This window comes from Taudactylus pleione, unplaced genomic scaffold, assembly GCF_031769625.1.
Source record: "Taudactylus pleione unplaced genomic scaffold, aTauple2 ptg000053l, whole genome shotgun sequence".
In the NCBI taxonomy this organism is placed as follows: Eukaryota; Metazoa; Chordata; class Amphibia; order Anura; family Myobatrachidae; genus Taudactylus; species Taudactylus pleione.
This window is the reverse complement of record NW_028284455.1, coordinates 30,602,595-30,626,333: the sequence shown is the minus strand read 5'-3', so window position 1 is coordinate 30,626,333 and position 23,739 is coordinate 30,602,595. Positions and strand designations below refer to the sequence as shown.

The following is a 23,739-nucleotide window of genomic DNA, read 5'->3' as shown; positions in this document are numbered from 1 at the left end:
CCGGACTTGTATGTACGCACTGACCACGGCAAGCAAGGATTCCCCCGGCTGACGTCACATACCAGCCATACTGCTCACACTACGAAAGGAACTACACAAACGGATCAGCTGTATAGGCTGCTCAGCTGGAACACTTTCAAAGAGACATCAAACAAGGAGGCAGTCGCCTAACAGCAAGAGGCCATCTCTATATAATAGGTTAGAAGCACCTCACATAATAATGGTGCATACACACGGTCAGATTTTCTTTCAGATCTGAACGACAACTATTTTAAAAATCGTTCAATCGTTCATATCTGAAAAAAAAAATCTGACATGTGGGCCTGCAACGATGCCCATTCCCGCATGTCAGATACCGATATCTGACATTGTCTGTTTGCAGTCAGATCTGTCAGATATTGTTCATCGTTAATGGAAAATCATTCAAGTCGTTCATCGTTATCGTTAACGATAAATCATCCAACGATATCGTTGATCTGGCAAATCTGACCATGTATATGCACCCTAAGACTGGTCAATGCACATATTTTGTTCAAAGACCGTTCTACTTATAGGAAACTACATTCTAAGTACTGCATCAGACACTGCGTGTCTATGGACATTTCACCTCCCAGAAACAACTCTCTAAAAGGGGACATTTTCTGCACTTTATTACCATCCAATGTATTTATATAAATTTTTTTCCTTTCAATTTAATTGAATGTATATGAAATTGTTCTTATATCATATTTTAGTAATTTTATCTGTTTATGTCCCATATGAATTTGTACAACACTCTGTCACTCATATATTAAATAAATACACAATTTTACAAGCAAAAACATAACTAGAGGCTATTTTTCTATTATGCGCCTGCACAAATGTTCTTTTAAACTAACTGCATACTTGCCTACTCTCGCAGGACTGCTGGGAGCCTCCTGAAAAGCGCTGAATGACCGCCACCGCACCCCCCGCGAAAATGGGCGGTCTGGGGGCAATGACACGATTCGTGCTGAATCGCGTCATCATAGCCATACCCCTGCTTTACCATGCGGTAATATATGCATTATAAAGCGAGGGCCAGGGCCGGGATGATGCGATCGTGCCAGCATGCCCCGTCTGGAGGGGGCTGCCAGAATGTAAGTATGCTTAATTATTACCTCAGTCATTTTGATATAATCACCTGTGCTCAAGCATGGATATCCTTAAAATCCGGATGGTGATTTGGAGGACTGAGATTGGGAAACACTGGGAGGAAAAAAGTATGCACTGATTGTAGAGGTATGACATATGTATTGTACTGCTCTTGTTATAGTAGTGCTAAGCAAGCACTTTTCCTGAAGCGCACTCCCATTTCATTACACTGAAACATGCGTCATTATGGCTTCCATGTGCCGCAGAACACTCCTAATATTGCCACTGTAATAAATAGGCTTGATGTAATATCTCTTTAATCCGGGGAACACCTATGAATTACACATGTTCTGTGACTGGCTGACTTCAAGTCTGCATTTCACCTGGTTTTAATCAGCCACAGAACCTGTGTAAATCATAGGTACCCCGGATTAAAGGCAAGCCTATGTATACAGTAAATATGTAATGATTATTGTCCCCGATTTTATACTCTTAATAAAACTACATAAACAGGACAAGTGGTAATCTGACCCTGTATTTTTTATTGTCACAGAGTGCAATCCATTGGATGTCCAAAAGTGTTATAAAAGTGCCAACATCTATCTCCCATAATTAAAATGGTCATTAGTATTTATGCAGAATAGGGAGTTTTACTCACTGCACCAGAACTGTAAATTATATTAACAAATATCCAGGGATCTGAATGCAATATTAGTACATTCTCATCAACATACTGTATGTATTCGTGATGTGGACCATGGATAGCTACTGTAGTTTAAATGCAAAGCAAAGACAAAAAGAAGGAAATGCTATCTCCCTATGGGGCACTCTGTAGGGATAACCCCAATTATATATACATATAGTGCTATGAAATGGGAGTCTTAATAAAACATAACCTTTAATAACCTATAATAAAACCACAGCAAAATATAAAAGAAAACTTTAAATGTTCAATAATATGGTACACCACAGATTGTGGATTAGTAAATATAGACAAAACAGTTTTATAGGTGTATACAACAATTAATTTATATTGTTGAAAACAAATTAGGATCAGTCAATGCATGAATTCAAATGTTTGTAAGACTTCTGGTTGCAAGCTATTGACAACCATATTCCCCATTGTTTGAGCCACTGATAATATTAATGCTTTGGATATATACTATATAAGTATGGATTACATCTGTAGCAGTATATAATTTCACACTAATGAATGAAGGTTCTACCTTGTAGAATACAGCAATTCATTTGAATTCTAGCCATGTAATAAGCTCTAACTGTAACCACTATATTATTGTGTTCTAAGACATTATACCATGTTGTTCTGCTACCCTACTGTCAAGGTGAGTTAGTCACACCTCAAATTATGACAGTGATGATGCCAGGTTATGGTAACTGGCATCTGATTTAAGAGTCCAAGGCAAGACCAAAACTGTGGATAGAGAATCCTGGCTTTTGACCCCACTTGTAATATGATCAGGGGCAAACCTCCAGAGAGTGTTATGGTGCGTACACACTGGGCGATAAAGTGGACGACTGAACGATAACAATATCGTTATCGATCAGTCGTCCACTTTATCGTCCATTTTTAACACCAAAAAGATGAACGATGACGACGACGCGCGTTCCCGCGGGTCGTTCGTCATCATCGTTCATCGGGCTGACATGCAGGCCAACCTGACGATCTTGTCATGTTGCTGCATGTCAGGGAATGGGGGAGAGAGCCTGGCGCTGAACGATATCGTTAATGATATCGTTCAGCGGCTGTGCTCAATGTCATGAACGACATTGAGCACAGCCTGCCGGGGACAACACTACACGATATCGCTCAGGGAGCATATCGTGTAGTGTGTACCCACCATAAGACTGGGAATCAGTTAATGTAAACATATTATTATTCAGATTCCCTAGCTTGAGCCCTGCTCTCTGCACCAACAGTCTTTTTGGTCTGCTGGTTATCTCCCTTACTCAACAAAGAACACCAGAAAGTGGAGTAACACCATTGGTTGAATAGTTGGCAACTGCAAAAGGATCCATAGTTTTGGAGGGCCTCACCACGAGATGTGCATCTACCAAGCAGCCCAAAAAATCCCCTCCTAGTTCTTTGCACCGTCACCACTCGTACAGTTTACTCCACGTCGACCCTTTGACCCTGTTGACCTATTGCCTGTCAACTATCCACACCAGTGATCCTCATCTCTTGAAACAATCTGCTGAAAAGGTAGTAACTGCAGTGGCAACAGCAGAAATACTGGCCAGAACGATCGATACACACTTGTCCGACCTTGTACCATTGCATCTGATCAATATTAGGATGCCCTTAAAACCAGAACTTCAGATGCGACTAGTTTTCTTACAAATCTGACTGTAGGGGGTAAATTTACAGAAGTGAGATTTTTTTAGAAGTGAGTTTTAGAAGAGATGTTGCCCACTGTAACCAATCAGATTCTAGCTATTATCTTCTAGAAGGTGCTAGTTAAATATTGTCAAAGTCAAATAATTGGATATGATCGCTTTGCAGTTATCTGACAATTTAGTTGTCTATAGTCTGATGACATTACTAGGAAGCTACTTTGCGTCGGTGCAATCCAATGCGCAGAAATGTGAATTCACAACACATACACTGACGCACATAATGCACACATATATATATATATATATATACACACAGACGCTCATATGCGTATTCACATACATACACAAACGCTTATTTGCTATTTCCACATACATACACATAGACGCACATGTGCTATTTCAATACACAGACGCACATATGCGAACTCATACATATAAAATGGTTCCCACACATTATAGTTAATAACCAGAGTTATTAAAGGTATTGTTAGCTAATAATTATGATGAAAGATGTACTCAAAAGATATCTAAGGGTCAGAATACAGTGGACATGTCATGTTTGGTATCATACTAAATCCCTGTTTATTTGCAGACATCCGTTTCTATCGGCAAAGAAGTCTCATCATGCGTCCGCTAGTTATGGATGATAGGGAGTTATTGAATAGAATGTTATTACTTGTATGCAGTATTGTAGCTAGTTTTAACCAGTTCTTCGTCGGGAAGCTACACAATGTGATTGTTGGAAGACTGAGCCATACCCCTGATGACACCGTATGAACTGACCAATGACCAGATTGACCAGAACCAATTAAAACCTGTCAATTGGACTTCCGCTTCCGGCTTGGGCATGAGCGGTCGCTGATTAGAGCGGCTCCGCTTCCACCCGACTAACCTCTCTTACAAGGCTGTTAAACAGCCTCCTTGCAGCCGCATCCCGCCGCCTCAATACTCCAAGCAGCGTCAGAGTTACAGGGGGAGATCCCTCGTGCCGCCGATGCCCGGGAAGACACAGAAACAGCGCGCAGACCGCCGCGCACTGGATTCTTACATGGCACCGGTCGCCACTGGCAACGCCCCTGCTCTCCCGGACTCTATTGTATCCCCTGATGGGGACTCTGGAGGTACAGGGATTTCAGTTTCTACCCCAGTACAGTCAGCAGATGGCCGGGGGGTGCCCTTGGAGCACGTTACCACTATGCAACACACTGATGGTGCAGACAATGCTGCTGGTGACTCCTCTATCCCATATAGTGCTTTAGTTCAAGCTGTCAGAGAGGCAATGGGCCCACTAATACAGGCTCAGACTGCGAACATAAAAGAACAGATTTCCGAGTTGACTCAGAGTCCCTCACAATGAACAAAAACTGAGAGATTTTTCACGATGCAGTTAACCTCAGAAAATCTGTGGGAGAAATGGAGAAGTCGTGTCATCATATAGTGGGTCTCCCTGAGTCAATAAAGAAAATCTGTCAATTTGTCCCTTTGTTAACTCTGAAACCTATAAGGTATATAGACTTGTGTCCTGACCCCAGTGTACACACATCTTCTTTGCGACCGCAGACTTCAGGACTGATGACTGTATACTGGGACCAGTGCGCACGCTGTACTATTTTATTGCTTTTTACTCTAATTGTTAAACTCCCATTGTGTTACCCCTTTTACATAAATAACTTTTTGTGCTTTGAAACTATACGATTGGACTGGAAAGCAATTCTGTCTTAAGCGACTTGCAGTGTAAAACAGCAACTGAATGGTATTCATAGATGGAGGCTCACGACTGATATAACACTACCGGAAATTACGTAAAGTGTGCGGATTTCGGTTCCTCAACAAAGGGTAGACGCGTCATATACTGGTAAGAACCAATCTGTTCAAAGCCTGTTTATCACTTTATGTTGTGAAACTGAATATTCGTTTTTGTGCAATTAAAGGAGCGCTGATTAGGACCTAGGGACATGAGAGAAAAGTCTGTTTTTTTTATTGTCACTTTTGCGCTACAATAGGCGATTCGCACATAGCGTATGCGTCTTCCCTGTATTGCTGCCACATGTGTAAACAATAGTTTTGATAGATAGTCTTGTTGTATATATAGCGTGATCACTTGTTAAAACATCTGAATAGTTATTGTCACTTGGGAAAGCAATTTTTCTGCACAGAAAACAAGGTGGGATATGTATGTGAACGTGTGCTTGTGATGTGAAATTTTTTTTTGTTTTGTACTGTTGAAATGAGACAGGGCCGGTAAGGTCCAAGAGGTGGGTAGGACAGCCATAGCAGTATACATAGCAGGTATAACTGGGCGAGAAAATGGAGGTTGTTTCTCGGCCGAACTCCCAGTAGTAATCGCAAAGTCCATTGATAAGTTTTAGTGTCTCCGGGCAATGCGATCAGACTGCATGGTGGTGTAAACCGTGATTGTGACTTGGGTGTTCGTGGGAGGAAATCGCTGGCAAGGTTAAGTGTAAAAGGAATACTTAAATTCTACCAGTTGGAGATTACTCAAAGTAGGAAGCGGTCGGACATAGCTTGGTGTAATTTGTCCGGAAAGCAGAATAATTGCATAGGCTACAGTATTTTCTGTTTCCTCATTGTGTAAGCTGACAATCACGCCTAAGCAGTCGGTTTTGCACAGTGGGTGGAAGTGAGTGAATGCAGCTTGTGAATTCGTCCACCGGTCGAAGTCCCTAGTGAAAGAAGTGAAAGCGTTGTACCATATGGGTGCTAAGCAGTCACTAGGGATGGTCGATGAGGCGCTGCTTATGGATGGGCCGATTGGATCGGCAAGGTATATAATGCATGTGAAGTATGGCCCGTACGCTACGGCGTACTGCGACATATGGGTCAAGATGACCACAGGATGTATGAAACCATTTCCCTAGGTTGGCAGTTTCGATTTGGAGGTATTAAGTAACATTAGAGATAACATGTTTAGTCAAATCGTTGAAGAAAAGAGTAAAGTACAATGATTGTTTGAAGTTGTGGCAGCACGAGGGGAACACGTGGCAAGGTGGTGTATGCACGCTGCAAAGCAACATACTCACACCGCATGGCAGCGTACACATGCCGCAAGGTAGCATGTTCATGCCGCAAAGTAGCATACACACATGGCAAAGTAGCACGCCGCAAAACAGGGTACTCATGCCGCAAAGCAGCTCACCGCCAGGTAGCATACCCATGCTGCAAGGTAGCATTACCGCGCATAAAGAAGAGAGCGCATGCGCACCTCCACCGCCCTACGCAGCCGCAGGTGAAAGTACAGCCGATACTAAAAATAAAAAAATTGTTAAAAGTAATTTATATCCTGTATTAAGTCACCTTAAGGAAATATTGTTGTAGAAGATGATGAACCCACTGTAATTTCAGCGCTTGCCCATGCTGTTAATATGCTAGATGTTCCACAGAGCCAAGGAAAGGGAGCGATCCAACCAGCAGGGGCAGCGGCTGAAATTGGTGAGATTATTGGAGAACGTGGTAGAAGAGGTAACATCCATAGTACCGAAACAATAAGTCCAATTATTAATCCTGAACATAGTGATGTGGTAGGTATACATCCTGTCCGTACATCAGCAGTTCCCAATGGGAAACCGGACAAAGATGTTATAGTTCCCATCAGGAATGTAGCTATGCATTTTCCATGGACAAGAGCAGAATTGCACTCAATTATGTAAGACTTCCCATATCCTAGGAAAGCGTTGGCTAAATGTCAGAAATTTGTAAAAGATTTAGGTAATGCTCATGAGCCAACTAATAAAGATTGGCGAGTGGTGTTAAGGGCCTGTCTTCCTTCTAATACAGATGTGCAAAAGTTTATTGCAGATTGTATATTGGAGGAGGATGGATCCTTAATGGATGAGGATAACCAGGTAAATATAAAGCGAATAATCACACAATTGGCCACATACTTTCCAGTGGTAGTGAACTGGAGCAAAATCTTCACTATTAAACAAAAAGATAGTGAACCTGCAGCAGATTATTTCACCAGAGAACTGCTAATAATAACCCAGTACACAGGGATAGCAGATATAAAACATGATGTACACCACAGGGAGGTAGCTGTTACAGTACTAATGGATGGTCTCAAAGATAATCTAAAGATCAGGGTGCAAACCTCTCTACCTAACTGGAGAGGAATTACTGTAGATACACTTAGAGAATCTGCTATAGAACGTAAGTACATTTCCAGGAAGAAAGAGGCACAGAGTGAGAAGTTAATGGCAGTGAGCATTCAGGCTTTAGAGGGATTACCTACACAGTCACAACCTTACAACACATACCAACAACGAAATTATACAGTAAGGTGTTATAATTGCAAAAAAGAAGGACACCTAAAGAGGGATTGTAAAGTGAGAAATTGGGGGACCCTAAGAAGGGAACACATAGATACACACAGAGAGGGCACTCACAAGATTCAGGAAATTTCCAACAGTTACCCGCTCGCATAGTGACAGCAAACGCTCTGCTGGAGGATGATAGTCAGTGCTAGGGGTCAGGTCATACCTGTAGTTGACAACCAGTCAGGTTAACTGAGAATACTAGGGAAGAACCTACAATGACAGTTGATATATCTCGTACTAAACACACTTTTCTTGTAGATACAGGGGCGACCAGATCCGTGATAAATTCTCCATTTAATTTACAGGTTACCAACAAGACCATATCAGCAATGGGAGTAACGGGGAGAGTACAGCATTACCCTTTAACCAAATCTGCAGGGGTTACTATTGGGCCACTGCACACCAAGCATTCCTTTCTCCTGGCAGCGGCAGCTCCTACTAACCTGCTGGGAAGGGATTTGCTGTGTAAAATGGGATGTGTCATATACTGTACCCCTGATGGTAAATACCTAGATATACCAGAGAAGGTTGCGCATGAGGTACAGGATATATTGAATACACCGCAAAGGTTAATGCTGCACTCTGCCGTTCTAGAACAAAGTCCATCTCAGGTAAAAGAGATGTTATTGCAAATACCGGGTTCCCTCTGGACCAAAGATGGACAAGACACTGGATTGATGGCAAACATAACTCCTGTAATGGTTAACTTAAAGAGTGGTAGGCAGGCTCCAAAAATCCCTCAGTACCCATTAAAGCCTGAGGTGGAGCTACGGGTGTATCCCATAATTGAGAGGTTATTGCAACAAAGGATTTTAATTCATACAGCAAGTCCAGCCAATAGTCCCATTTTTCCAGTGAAGAAGAGTGGGGGGAGGGGATATAGATTAGTACAAGACCTTAGAGGGGTTAGCAAAGTTGTTGAAAGCCAATTCCCCATAGTGCCCAATCCAGCTGTCATCCTCATGCAGATTCCACCATCTGCTACTCATTTCACTGTCATTGATTTATGTTCTGCTTTCTCCTCTGTTCCTCTTCACCCTGACTGTCAATATCTATTTGCATTCTCCTACAGAAGGGTACAATATACATGGATACGATTTCCCCAGGGCTTCATAGATCGTCCCAGTATTTTCTCCCAGGCCTTACACGACTGTTTGCAATGTTTTCAACCAAGCAGTAGGTCTGTCCTCATTCAATATGTAGACAATTTGTTGTTGTGGTCTGATTCATGTATGTCATGTTTAAATAATACTAAACTGTTGTTGCTTCATCTTTCACAAACAGGGCACAGGGTTGCAAAAGACAAATTACAGCCATGCCAGACTAGGGTCAAATACTTGGGACACTGTCTAACCCAGGGGCTAAGACACGTGACAACGGAAAGAATTCAAGCCATACAGACCATGATGCTGCCGCAAAACCAGCAGCAAATCCGTATCTTCTTGGGCATGTGTGGATACTGCAGGACATGGATCCCAGGTTTTTCTATTTTGGTATTACCATTGCAGGACTTAGTTTCATCCTCAAAACCTGACCGTGTTACACACACTGAGGAAAGAGCAGGCTTTCCTTAACCTTAAGGATAGTCTGATGAGAGCACCTGCCTTGGGAATACCAGATTATGAAAAACCCTTTGAATTATATTGTATGGAAGCTGATGGCTGCACAACAGGTGTCCTCACACTGAAACATGGTGATGCTAGCAGACCTGTAGCATACTACAATGCACAATTGGACACTGTGGCAAGATCACTCCCGACGTGTTTAAGAAGTGTAGCTGCAACTGCTCTTCTGGTAAATAAGAGCGAGGACGTAGTATTAGGGCATGATACAACTGTCTATACACCGCATGCAGTATCTGCTTTGTTGAATTCTGCCCAAACCAGACATGTCTCTTCAGCAAGGTTCACGAAATGGGAACTAGCTCTGATAGCACCTGCAAATATTACCATTAAACCGTGCAATACATTAAATCCAGCAACGTACTTACCATATGTGCCTCGCGATGCACAAAGGGTGGAAGGAGGTGAGTTTCTGGTTGAAGGTGAGTTTTACAGGTATGCTGATACACATGATTGTATGGAATATTTGAATCAACCTTTACTGCAAGATCAGACATACGTGACACACCATTAGAAGATGTAGATTTGACGTTTTACACGGATGGGAGTTGTCATAGACAGACAGACACAGGAGAATTATGCACAGGTTATGCTGTTGTAGATGACGAGGATGTCATAGAAGCTGAACCACTTGGTCCACCTCACTCAGCCCAGGTGGCTGAACTAGTGGCATTAAGGAGAGCGTGTGAGTTGGCAGAAGGTAAATCAGCTAATATATACACTGACTTTAGGTACAGCTTTGGGGTAGTACATGATTTTGGGGCTCTTTGGCATCTTAGGAACTTTATGACAGCAGCAGGCACACCAGTAGCACATTCACAACACATAAAAGGACTTGACAGCAATACAGTTACCAAAGGCAGTAGCTGTCATCAAATGCAAAGCCCACACATGCTAAGAAGACCCGGTGATGGGCAATAACAGAGCAGATTAAGCTGCCAAATGGGCAACAGGGTCAAGTGTAAAAATACCAACTAACAAAGTGATGGTCTTCCATACAATAGACACACAGAAATTAATTGAAATGCAAGATTTGTGTTCCCTACAGGAAAAGGCCGTCTGGAGATCGAAGGGATGTGGTAAAGAGTCCTCAGGTCTCTGGAGAGATGGACAAGGTAGGCCTGTTGCTCCCAGGGCATACTACCCAAACCTGGCTGAGGCAGCGCACGGTCTGACTCACAAAGAAGGTATGTGCAAGTTGGTCAGAACATATTGGTGTGCACCAGGCTTTTCTTCTCAAGCTGGAAAGAGGGCAATGTCCTGTCTGACTTGTTTGAGGAAAAATATCGGGAAGACAATACCTACCGAGCCATCCCATATCCCTCCGACAGATGGACTTTTTCAGGTAATACAAATTGACTTCATCCAATTACCACCTTGCAGGAATCTCAAGTATTTATTAGTTTGTACTGATGTATTTTCTACAAACATAAAGTATGGTGGTCGCTCATATCAGCTTAATGACTTAGCACAGGTGCTTGTAAATGGCGGGGTTTACACTGAACACAGAAAAAAAAGGAATTTGCCCTCCAGCACACTGCAGCAATGTCAACAAAAAATACTTAAATCCTACATGATAATAGAGATTCAGAGGTATTAGTTACATACATTTGCAAATATATGAATAAGCGCCAGGCCATCATCAAGGCTCCTCTATACTGGCATCCCTAACATTAAGGGGTTCACGTCCGAGAAGCAAGGTACCCCCAAAAATTACAGCCAAGGACCATCCCCAGGGCATCACACAAAAAGGGGAAAAATGGTGATAGTGAAATGTAAAGAATAGATGTGTAAAGATAAATCAATGAGTGTTAATGAAATAAGAAATAATTAAAATGACATAAATAATAAACAAACCATTAGAAAAGTGATAAAAAATATGTGAATTTAGTGGTGATGCCCTGAAAAAGGTCCAGCCAGAACAACTCCGGGGGCCCCACTCACAAACGCTCACCCCAAAATAATTATTGCTACATAATAGTTTACAGAACATGTGTAAACTTATGGGAATCAATAGTAGACTTCACACTCCCTACCGACCACAAGCCAGTGCCAAGGTGGAGAGGGTAAACGGTACTATTAACAATAAACTGAGTAAAATCATGGTTGAAACTGGATTAGGATGGCCAGAAGCCTTACTGCTCGTCCTCCATAGCATCAGAACCACTCCCAGACCTCCTCTTAATCTCTTAATCTGTCCCCCTTTGAGATACTATTTGGAAGGCAACCTTATCTGATTATAAATCCACAGGATGATTTGAAGAGTAATAATGAGGTTACTGCGCAATATCTTATAAAAATGAGTAGACAGATGAAACAACAGCAACAGAAACTGAAAATGTTGTTACCTGGTATGCCAGAAACAAACTGTCATGATGTTGAACCTGGAGAATATGTTATGATCCGAAATTTCCTATGCTCAGGTTGTTTGACAGACCAGTGGGAAGTTCCTTACCAGGTGTTGATGATGAGTACCACATCTTTGAAGGTAGCAGAAAGAGATACCTGGGTCCATTCCACTCACTGCAGAAAAGTGAACCACCCAAAGGAGGTACAAGTCGAGACAGACAACGTGGACCTGTCGATTGCAAACCTGTTCCAGGAGAACTAGAGACTGCAGTGAAAACACCTGAGCCAGAGACGTATACAGACTACTAGTCCAGCAATGGAGTGGCAATCTGTTTCTTTTTCTTGTTCCAGGGTTCTTCTCATTCTTATTTGTTTCAGAATTTCCTATTTCTGTGACGGAGGACAGATGATGGAGAAGGAGGCCGATAGTGACGTCGATAGAGTGAAGTCGGAGGAGAGAGCGATAGAACGATCAGGGCGACCTATGGTCAAACTCAGTTCAGGGATTGTTAAGAGATCTGTTAGCCATGGAACTCTGAGACAGTGTGAAGGGCTATTGTCTGAGGAATACTGTATTTGTGAGTACTGTAGATCCCTAGTTGATGAGAAATGCATCCAACGATGCCAGTCCAAGAGTAATCTGTATTTGGGCGGGCATCCTTTAGAGGATTACCATTCCTTAGTGGGTAAGGTCTTAAACCAGACTGAATGTTGGGTGTGCACTCACGTGCCTCAGGGACAACATAATGTAGGATTAGTACCATTCCCATTAAATTTCTCTGAGGTCCTTGAATTACGGGGAGGGAGGTCCATAGAAGGGAAGTATAACATCATGAGGTCCCCTATTTTAAAGCTCCGCCAATACTCCATAGATCAGTCTTTGCTGTGTCTGAACATTTCATACATAGAAAGACTAGAGAATTGGGAAGCAGACTTATTGGATCAGAAAATGGCTCGCCACACCAGTAGTGATGAATACCAGAGACAAGGACATAGGAACAAACTGAATGTGGTATCTATTGGAAAAGTTCCTATGGGTTATTGTTGAAATGTTATTCAGGCTGAAACGTGTCTTGAGCAGATGAGGACAATAGGTATAGGTAGTTTTGTTAAAACTTTATGAGATATTGTGCAGGATCGTAATATACCTAATGTCCTCCAAGATAATGTTTGTGGAAGAATCGCTTATTCATGGTTATCTCCGAGTTCCAACGGTTTATGTTTTATAGGCAAATTGGTCCCAGATGTAATGACCCTTACACATGATGAAATGATTAGTATCCATAAAACCGCACCACCTCCATACATACACACGCAGTATGGACATTGTGACAAAAGAAATATGATCCCTGGTGAAGAACATATAGCCACACAGTTGATTAGTGAAACATCTGGCTTCCAAATTTTGGTAGCATTAGATCTCACCAGGATCACTCGGGGAACTTAAAATTTTAGATATATCCAAGACCTGGCTAAATTAATAGACAATATCACCGAGATATATGATGACACTTTCAGGCATACGGGTAAGGAGCTACAGGCTTATAAAAAGGAATTGGTACAACATAGGCTAGTGTTAAACTACCTGACATCTATTACTGGTGGATATTGTGTGACTTTGGCCACCCAATTTGATGTCAAGCATTGCACGTACATCACCAATAATACTAATGACCCCAAAGAGGTGATTGACCGGAGAATGGATGAAATCCTACAACTAAAATGGGAATTTCGGAAGGACCATAATACTTCCTTGTATGAGACTGAGGTAAAGGTAGAAGAATGGTTCTCATGGCTAAATCTTGTAAAATGGTTCTCCGGTTTAGGGCAGTGGGCACAGAAGATGATTGCTAGTGTAGGTAAGCTCTTTATTCTTATACTTGTTGTCATTTTAGTAATTGGTTTATGTGTCAGATGTGTTCCTACTGTGTTGAAGTGTGGAAAACATACCACATAAACAGTGAAAATGAAATCATAATGGTGGTGAGTAGAGGTAGTATAGGTACTAAGGTTGATAAAGAACTGCATTACAATCCTGAAATGTAATGTACCATCAGATAATAACATGTGAATAGGCTTGGTCATGTATAATAAAATATATTGTAAATATTCCGTTAAACATCATAGATAATGTAGTCTCAAATTTATAGGTTTGATGAGGTCCCACATCCTACCAATGGTCCCCTATAGATCCGCTGAGTGTGTATAAGGGTTGTTTTACCCTTTCCTGAGGTGCACCATTGACTGTTCAATGACCGAATTATGTCATACCGTATAGAACATTAGATAATAATTTATTATCCATGACTAAATAGGTTAAGAATAGAATGTGATAGTTTTATGTTTGCTATCAAAGGGTGGACTGTCAAAATCAAATAATTGGACATGATCGCTTTGCAGTTATTATCTGACGATATAGTTGTCTATAGTCTGATGACGTTACTAGGACGCTACTTTGCGTCAGTGCAATACAATGCGCACAAATGCGAATTCACAACACACATACACTGACGCACATAAGGCACACATATATACATATATATACACAGACGCTCATTTGCTATTTCCACATACATACACACAGACGCACATTTCCTATTTCAATACACAGACGCACATATGCGAATGCATACATATAAAATGGTTCCCACACATTATAGTTAATAACCAGAGTTATTAAAGGTATTGTTAGCTAATAATTATGATGAAGATGTACTCAAAAGAGATCTAAGGTTCAGAATACAGTGGACATGTCATGTTTGGTATCATATCCCTGTTTATTTGCAGACATCTGTTTATATCTGCAAATCAGTCGCATCATGCGTCTGCTAGTTATGGATGATAGGGAGTTATTGAATAGAATGTTATTACTTGTATGCAGTATTGTAGCTAGTTTTAACCATTTCTTCAGTGGGAGGCTACACAATGTGACCGTTGGAAGACTGAGCTATACCCCTGATGACACCGTATGAACTGACCAATGACCAGAAGCAGGAACCAATGAAAGCATGTCAATTTGTCCCTTTGTTAACTCTGAAACCTATAAGGTATATAGGCTTGTGTCCTAACCCCAGTGTACACACATCTTCTTTGCGACCGCAGACTTCAGGACTGATGGCTGTATACTGGGACCAGTGCGCACGCGTATGTATCGGCTGTACTATTTTATTGCTTTTTACTCTAATTGTTAAACTCACATCGTGTTACCCCTTTTACATAAATAACTTTTTGTGCTTTGGAACCACACGATTGGACTGGAAAGCAATTCTTTCTCAAGCGACTTGCAGCGCGAAATAGCAACTGAATGGTAGTAATAATGTTAAGTGCAATCTGATTGGTTGCTAAGGGCAACATCTCTTCTAAAACTCACTTCTAAAAACTCTCACTTTAGTAAATTTACCCCTAGGTGCATACACCGAAGATCTGTCAGACGACTGTATAGGTGTGTACCTAGCTAGACATGGTTATCCTTTGAAAGAACTTCACAAACTCACATGGGAGTAGGATATGGGCAATTAGTACAATGTCCATAATATATTGTGTACAGTGCACATGAACCCCTGGGTCAAGGGGGATTATACCACACTTCCTGCACCCATTATATTTTCCTGCCTTGCAGCAGTTTCCATATTTACTGAAGAAATCACCAGGAAAGTTGCACAGAGTCTTAAGCACATGTGCCGACACGAGGGGGGTGCACAGATTGTTCATGGGTTATCCTCCTTTAATAAAAAGTCCCTGGGGGGGGGGTCGGGGGAGAGACACTTGGCTCAGATGATTGGTCTTGGATAAGTAAAAAAGGGGAAAAGGGAGTAGGTAAGGAGGGAATGCAGCACAGGGAGCAAACTTACTCTAAAATGGCAGAGGAACAGTGTTGGTGTACACAAGTGTTAACAAAGACCTAAATCAAAATGTAGGACAGAGGTGCTCCCAGGAGTCTAGTATCAATGAGCAAGAAAGAAGAAAAAAGTAACTCCCATAAAAGGGGCACACTCTGTCACAGATATGTAAAAAATTAACTTTTATTAGTTTTATTCTAAAAATATATAGATATAGGGAAAAAATAAAGATAATATTGGAATCCTTGAAAAAGATATACTATCAGAATAAATTAAGTATCATGAGATCATTGGATTAATTAATGTATGCATAAAAATAAGCCAAGAAAAATTACAATATTGTCAATATGCAGCAATTTATGAATTATGAGATTCATGGTGCTGTTGTCATATTGTACTTAACTTTGATTGATACAATGACTCAATTGTTTATGAATTTATGACAATATGATGATATATGTTATACAAAGTGTATTTATATTTTTCGCCTTTGACATCTTTTAGCAATAAGATTGATTGGATATCGTATGTGATTTATTTATTTGTCAATTTTTAATGTCACGAACAGATTCATTTCTTATGTTTCTGACTCATATTTTTGCACTTAGCACTTTAGATCGGACTGGGTAATAGTCTATATTGTGAACAGATAGCTTTTGCTTTTTGATGGGTTTGCATTTAGCACTTTAGATTGGATCTGCCAAACCTGAGGTTATGACAAATGATTCACATATTTCTTATTAAGTGGGCATCTGCATGATCACTTTCACACCCCTTGTCACTTCATTGACAATATTGTCATTTTTCTTGTCTTATTTTTATGCATACATTAATTAATCCAATGATCTCATGATACTTAATTTATTCTGATAGTATATCTTTTTCAAGGATTCCAATATTATCTTTATTTTTGCCCTATATCTATATATTTTTAGAATAAAACTAATAAAAGTAAATTTTTAACATATCTGTGACAGAGTGTGCCCCTTTTATGGGAGTTACTTTTTTCTTCTTTTTTGCTCATTGGTCTTGGATAAGGTAGAGTGTGGCAAAGAGATTCATCAGTACATTCGGATTAAGGAAGTTTGTCTAAATACATCAATTCTCTGTTGGAACAAATACGGTCAGAAGAGTACTCTGACCCAGGGGCATATTCATGTTGGAAGCAAGGTTTAGCGAGGAAAAAACCATACGCCCAATTTTGGATTACCGCAGCTATGCGCACTCCCGATACCCGCGGTAACCAATTAAAAAAAAAGTGATCGCAGGGTTTTCGTAACTGAAAAACCCGTGCCTCGTAAAAATATTTATTAAAAAAAATTACACTTACCTGCCAGGGGGACTCCGGTGGACTCTGCGACTCCTGGTGTCCTCGACTCCATCTTCTCACTGGGGAGGGGGCTGCTGGGAGGCACAAAGGCTGCTGGGAGATGTAGTTCTCCCATTACGGGGGGGGGGCACACTTACACTGGACACACACTCACTCACTCATAAACACACAAACACTCGCACACACTGACATACTCTCCGCTGCTGCAGGAGACCGGGTCCCGGTGCTGGATGCAGAACACAGCACTTCGGAAGGTGAGTATTACTGACTAAGCTAATTTGAAACTTACAATTGCTTAATTAGTCATTAGGAGGGGTAACGCTGGGGTCCCAGAGCATTTCTCAACCAGTTTTCCTAAAATTGTGGATTTTAGTAAAAATTGGTCGTACTCTGGAGGTGTGCAAAAAAACCCAACCTCCCGGTGCTCAAAAAAATCAAAAACCCCTCTCCTAATTGAATTGCAAAAGTCCCACACCTGCAAGAAAACTCCGCGGGTGCAGGATTTTTGTTATTCTCGACCCCAATTGAATATGCCCCATACTGTGACATTATCCAAAACCAGAGACGTAACAAGACATTTTGGTGCCCTGTGCCAGAAAGAGCATTGGCGCCCCCTCATTTTTCAAAGGGACATAATGCACCCAAAAAAGGGCCATGGCTTCATGGGGAAGGGCCAGGGAAAAGATAGTAGAGGCCAGCAAATGCTGGGGATGAAATAAGAGTAAGCTACAAGCAAGAATGATAATAAACAGAAATTTGACAGGCCCAAACAGCGCCCCCTGACCTGTGGTGCCCTGTGCAATGGCACCGGTCACACTACCATAGCTACGGCCCTGTCCAAAACTATCTGGATTTAGACAGATCGTCCATCAGCTTATTTAATTCAAACAGTAAAAGGAAAAAAGAAAGAAAAGGCGCTCTGATACTTATACCGTATAGAGTGAATAATTAGATATCTTGTAGGTAGCAGCTATCAAAAATACTGTAGGTGATTGCTCCAACCCTATAAATACAAACAATGCCAAAAAAGAGACTAGACAGCGCTAATTACTAAAAATGGAATAATACATATAATAATAAAAATATATTGTTGTAAAAAAATAATTAAAAAAAAATAAATATATATAAAAAAAGATATCAATAATCTGATCAAAAACACCGGCCAGTGTAACCACAATTTTATAATGTAATTATAATGCATCATAAAAATTGAACACTTAGGGGCATATACAATTGGGCGCAAGGTTTAAATCTCGCTCCCAATTTAGAAATAGTGCGGGTAGGTGCGCTCCCGATACCTGAGGTATTCAATTACAAAAATACTGGTTGCGTGGTTTTCAGTTCTAAAATCCACATGCTGCGTCATTTAAAAAACAAACAAAAAAACTTCACTTACCTGGCTGGGGGTCTCTGTGGCTCCCGGTGGCCCCGCCTCTCTCTTCTTACTGGAGAGGGGTTTGCTGGGAGTCCCAGGGGCTCCTGGGAGGCTCCAGGGGCTGGTGGGAGTGGCAAGGGCTGCTGGGAGATGTAGTTCTCCCAGCGCCCATTCCAGGGTGCCACCCAAACACTGTGGTGGCACACACTGACAGTGGGATACACACTCATACACACTTACATACACCACACACACTGACATACTCACCACTGCTGCAGAAGAGCTGACTCCCGACGCAGAGTGAAGGAGGTAAGCAATTAAGGACTAATTAAGCTAATTGGATAATTCCAATTGCTTAATTAGTCCTCGGGGGGTGCCGCGGGGGTGTCAGAGCAAGGCCTGCTGATTTTACCTAAAATCAACGAATTTAAGAAAAATACTGCTTACTCAGGAGGCGCGTAAAGAAAAAACTTCCCAGCGTGTGTTTAAAAAAAAACACGCACCTCATAGAATAGCAAAAAACCCGCACCTGCAGGTGCAGGATTTTTGCTATTCTCGCAGCCTATTGAATATGCCCCTTAGACATCAAAATTTATACCTATTGTCAAAGTCAAATAATTGGATATGATCGCTGTATAATTATTATCTGACAATATAGTCGTCTATGGTCGGATGACGTGTTACTAGGACGCTACTTTACGTCGCGCAATCCAATGCGCAAAAATGCGAATCCACAACACACATATACTGACGCACATATATTTATGTATATATATATATATATATACACATACATACACATAAACTCTCGTATGTATATTCGCACTTACACGTAGACAATCATATGCGTATTCACATATGCACATTTGCTTTTTCAATACACAGATGCACATATGCGAACACATACATATAAAATGGTTCCCACACATTATAGGTAATAACCAGAGTTATTAAAGGTTTTGTTAGTGTTGAAGTCAGATAATTGGATATGATCACTTGCAATTGTTATATGACGATTTAGTCGTCCATGGTCTGATGACGAATTGCTTGGACGCTGCTCTGTGTCAGCACAATTCCGATGCACACAAATATATGTTTATATTACTACAAGGTTTAGTTGGAAGACAGGTTTTGAAGTGTATGTCTGTGAGTGTTTTAAGAGACTCCGCACACTAATACAATATGCCTGTGACAAATAATTAAAAATGTAGCACAGTTTGAATGCAAGGTTGGGAATCATTGTCAGAGGCCTGCAGGTCATGTATATGATATTTAAGGTACAGAAGCTAGTAGCTAGCTAGTAGACATGTCATGTTTGGTACCATTCTAAACCCCTGTTTATTTGCAGATCTTTGGTTCTATCGGCAAGGAGATCGCAGCAGGCGTTCGCAAGATATGAACTATAGCTGTAGAAACCTACACAAAGAAGCAGTTGGAAAGCTGATCCATAGCTCTGATGACACCATATGAACTAACCAATGAACTAAGTGACCTGAAGCAAGAACCAATGAGCATCTGTTATTCCGTGCCTTTATTGTCTCTGAAACCTGTACCGAATATATACTTGTGAGCTGGGGCAGTAGTCAGTCATTTCTCTATATCCTTGGGTGAAGGTGACCGCAGATTCAGGATTGAAATACTGCATACTGGGCCAGTGCGCACGCGTATGAATAGGTTTGTACCTTTGTATTTACTTGCTTTTTGTGCTAATTGTGTTAGATCTAAGCGTATAACTTTCTTTTTTATTGCAATATAACGTTTTGTGTTTTGGAACCACAATTGGATTAGAAAGCAATAATTTTTTTACTTGTAGCGCTAAATAGCGACATTTTGGGTATATGGATTTAGGGGTAATCATATTAGCTAATAATTATGGTGTAATATGTACTTAAATGAGATCTAAGGTTCAGAATACAGTGTCATGTTTGGTATCATACTAAATCCCTGTTTATTTGCAGACATCCGTTTCTATCGGCAAAGAAATCGCATCATGCTAGTTATGGATAATAGGGAGTTATTAAATAGAATGTTTTTACTTGTATGCAGTGTTGTAGCCAGTATTAACCAGTTCTTCGGTGGGAAGCTACACAATGTGACTGTTGGAAGAATGAGCCATACCCCTGATGACACCGTATGAACTGACCAATGACCAGATTGACCAGAAGCAAGAACCAATGAGAACTTGTCAATTTGTCCCATTGTTAACTCTGAAACCTGTAAGGTATATAGGCTATGTCCCGATCTCAGTGTACACATGTTCTTGCGACCGCAGACTTCTGGATTGATGGCTGCATACTGGGAAGAGTGCACACGCGTATGTATCGGGCTGTATTATTTTCATTGCTTTTTACTCTAATTGTTAAATCTCATATTGTGTTACTTTTCAACATAAATAACTTTTTAGGCTTTGGAACCACACGATTGGACTGGAAAGCAATTCTTTCTTAAGCGACTTGCAGCGCTAAATAGCGATTTATAGATATTCATACAGTGATAGATCAAAGACATAAAAGCTTTTGGAAATCTATAGTATCCTATATATAAAGCCTTCTAAATAGCTCACTTATAATTGTTTGAAATCCTTATTTCACTAATACATAACACATAGGATATATAGAAGATCAGCTGAGAATATGGTAAAAAAACAGCTTGAAGATCAAACATTTTATTTACAGCAGTCAAGCATATTCATAGAGCAGTCAGCCCAAGTAGATCTATTTTAGTATCTGGCAAATTCTATTTTAGTATCTGCCATCCATGAAAGTAGTTACAAAACTTTTCAAGTTATTAGAGGATAATAAAATTGATACCTCACAAATGAATTTACTTGTCCTTTGAATTTCCCAACAGTCTTCAAGACCATTTCTTTCAAAATAATTTCCCTAGATTTGTAGAGTGCTACAAATTGTTGCCATTGCTGCTTTGGAATACTTCTCCTCTACGAGTCAAATATAATAGCCCACAATTTGTGGGAGCTGGCATAACAGTCACCAGATTTACAGTATCTTTAGTTTAATCGCCAAACCAAGTTGGCTTTGTCTTTAAATTAATTGATTAATTGCAGCTTTAAGTCTCGCGATTATCTTAACAGAATCGTGCTGATACCAGCAAATCGTGGGCTATTACATTTGACCCCACGTGTCCATGTTGTAGAGCATGACTTTGCAGCTTCCTTGTTAATTGTGGAGATGTCAAAACTTGTGTGACCTTTGTTTTAGGAGGTAGAATGAGAGGATCTTAACAATAAAAGACAGGACCAGAAATTGGAAAAAAAAAAAAAAAAGTAAGTAATGCCATCAATGGCTTCACAATGGAAGGTGCTTCTCCTGGAGATAGCCTTATTCCATGATAGGTAGGTTCTCAGCCCCCCACTGTCTGGTTAGTACTGCTGTATGATGCTAGGTGCTTCATGTTAGAACACAGTGGCTCATGAGTGGAAATTTGCCACCATCCACATCTCATCTGCCAGTCACCTACCACTATACACACAGGGAAGCGGCAACTTTTACAAGCCGTCTTTTAGTAAATAAACCCACACAGTGAGGAACCATCCTTTTGCTTACTCCATCGGAATACACAAATCCTGCGTGACAAACCAAAGACTTAAAACTTTGATTTATCGGATCTTCTTCCAGTCTTTAGTATTCCACTGGTGGTGCTTCATTACTGCAGAACAGCTCTAAGTACTTAACTCATTGCTATTCCCTGAATTTTTATTTTATTTTAGAAGTAACTGACTGAAATTTACATTGAGAGAACGTATGTACAGTAAATGCTGTTATCGTTAACTGGAAACATCCAGGAGCAACAACAGCTCAGCCACAAAGTTCATATTACAAGTCCCATGTAGCGAGTAAAAATTGCCTGTACTCAGTTGCAAAACTCACCACCAAGTTCCAAAACGCCTCCAAAAGCAATGTCAGCACTGTTCATCAGGATGGGATGGAAACAAGCCTCAGATCACCATGCACAATGATAGAATACCAATTTAAGCAGGGACACATGAATTACACAGGTTCTGTGGCTGAAATGCTCATTTAAAGTCAGGCAGCAACATAATCTATGGATTCATGTGTGTCCCTGTTTAAAGGAATATTATAGCAACTATATTCTTGATCAAAGGTGTTCCTTCTAACTGTAACAATTAGTGGATGAGGAATAATGTCCTGGGGATGTGCTTCAAATGGACTCCTTTGTTCTACTGAAAGGAAATCTTAATGCTACAGTATACAATATACAATGACAGTTTGATGTGGGAGAATGTGACTGGTTTCCACAAAGCCCTGACCTCAATCACATTGCCTGCTTTTCAATTCAAAGCGATGCTGAATAGCCATGGGAGGGCGCTCCCGGAGATATTCAATTCAGCACGCTGTTTGGTCCGACTAAAGGATTTCTTCTCGCACCTCAAAATGACTTTTCTCGCAACTTACCTGGATGTTTAGTCGCGAGAACCAGCATTCTCCATCTAAAGTGCCGGCAACGCGGCTGTTTGCCAGCTTAGCCTCGCGGTTGGCACTTTAGTCGCGAGAACCAGCATTCTCCAACTAAACACCCAGGTAAGTCGCGAGAACTGTCATTCTCCGACTTAGTGCGCTGCATTGAATAGCTCCGGGAGCTCCCTCCTAGGGCTATTCAGCATCACTTTGAATTGAATTGCGGCCATTGAATACCTTTGTGATGAATTGTAACGCTGTCTGTGAGCCAGGCTTTATTGCACATCAGTGTCCAACCTACTGTGCTCTTGTGGCTAAATAGATGCAGTCTGTCAGTCTTGTTTCAAACGCTAGTGGAAAGCCTTCCAAGAAGAGAGGAGGCTGTTATACTAGCAAAAGGAGAACATTTCATATTAATGCTCATGGTGTTGGATTAAGATATTCAACATGTACACATGGGTGTGATGTTTGTGTGTCCACATACTTTTGGCCATGTAGCGTTGTGCACAAGGGCTCTCTAGTTAGAATGCTGCCACCAGATCAAACAGTAAGTATTAATTTTCAAAACCAAATTTCAGTGGTATGAAAAAGTTGTTGCCCTCTACCTGATTTCTTCTAATTTTGCATATTTGTCACACTTTATTGTTATAGATCTTCAAACAAGTTTGAATACAAGACAAAGACAAGGAAACAAGTTGTCCAACAGCTACAGTATATCACCCATGTGAAAAATTAATTACCCCCCTAAACTTAATAACTGGTTGTGCTACCTTTAACAACAACTGCAACCATATGCTTCTAATAATTGGAGATCAGTCTTTCACATCATTGTAATAACTTACTCCTCTTTGCAGACAGGTCCTTAAAGATGGCAGTGTGACCGGTACCAGCCGCACTCACCCTATGCTGCAACCTGTGCCTTGCTCTGGCTCACAGCTCCTGCACTGTGCGGGGAGTAACATTATGTCTCCCCCCACAGTGCTGTG

At 40.9% G+C, this 23,739-nt stretch overlaps 1 pseudogene; it reads left to right on the top strand.

The window, feature by feature from the left end:
* LOC148535333 (uncharacterized) overlaps window positions 1-23,481 on the top strand; it is a 50,565-nt pseudogene extending 27,084 nt beyond the window's left edge.
* The last annotated feature ends 258 nt before the right edge of the window (window positions 23,482-23,739 follow it).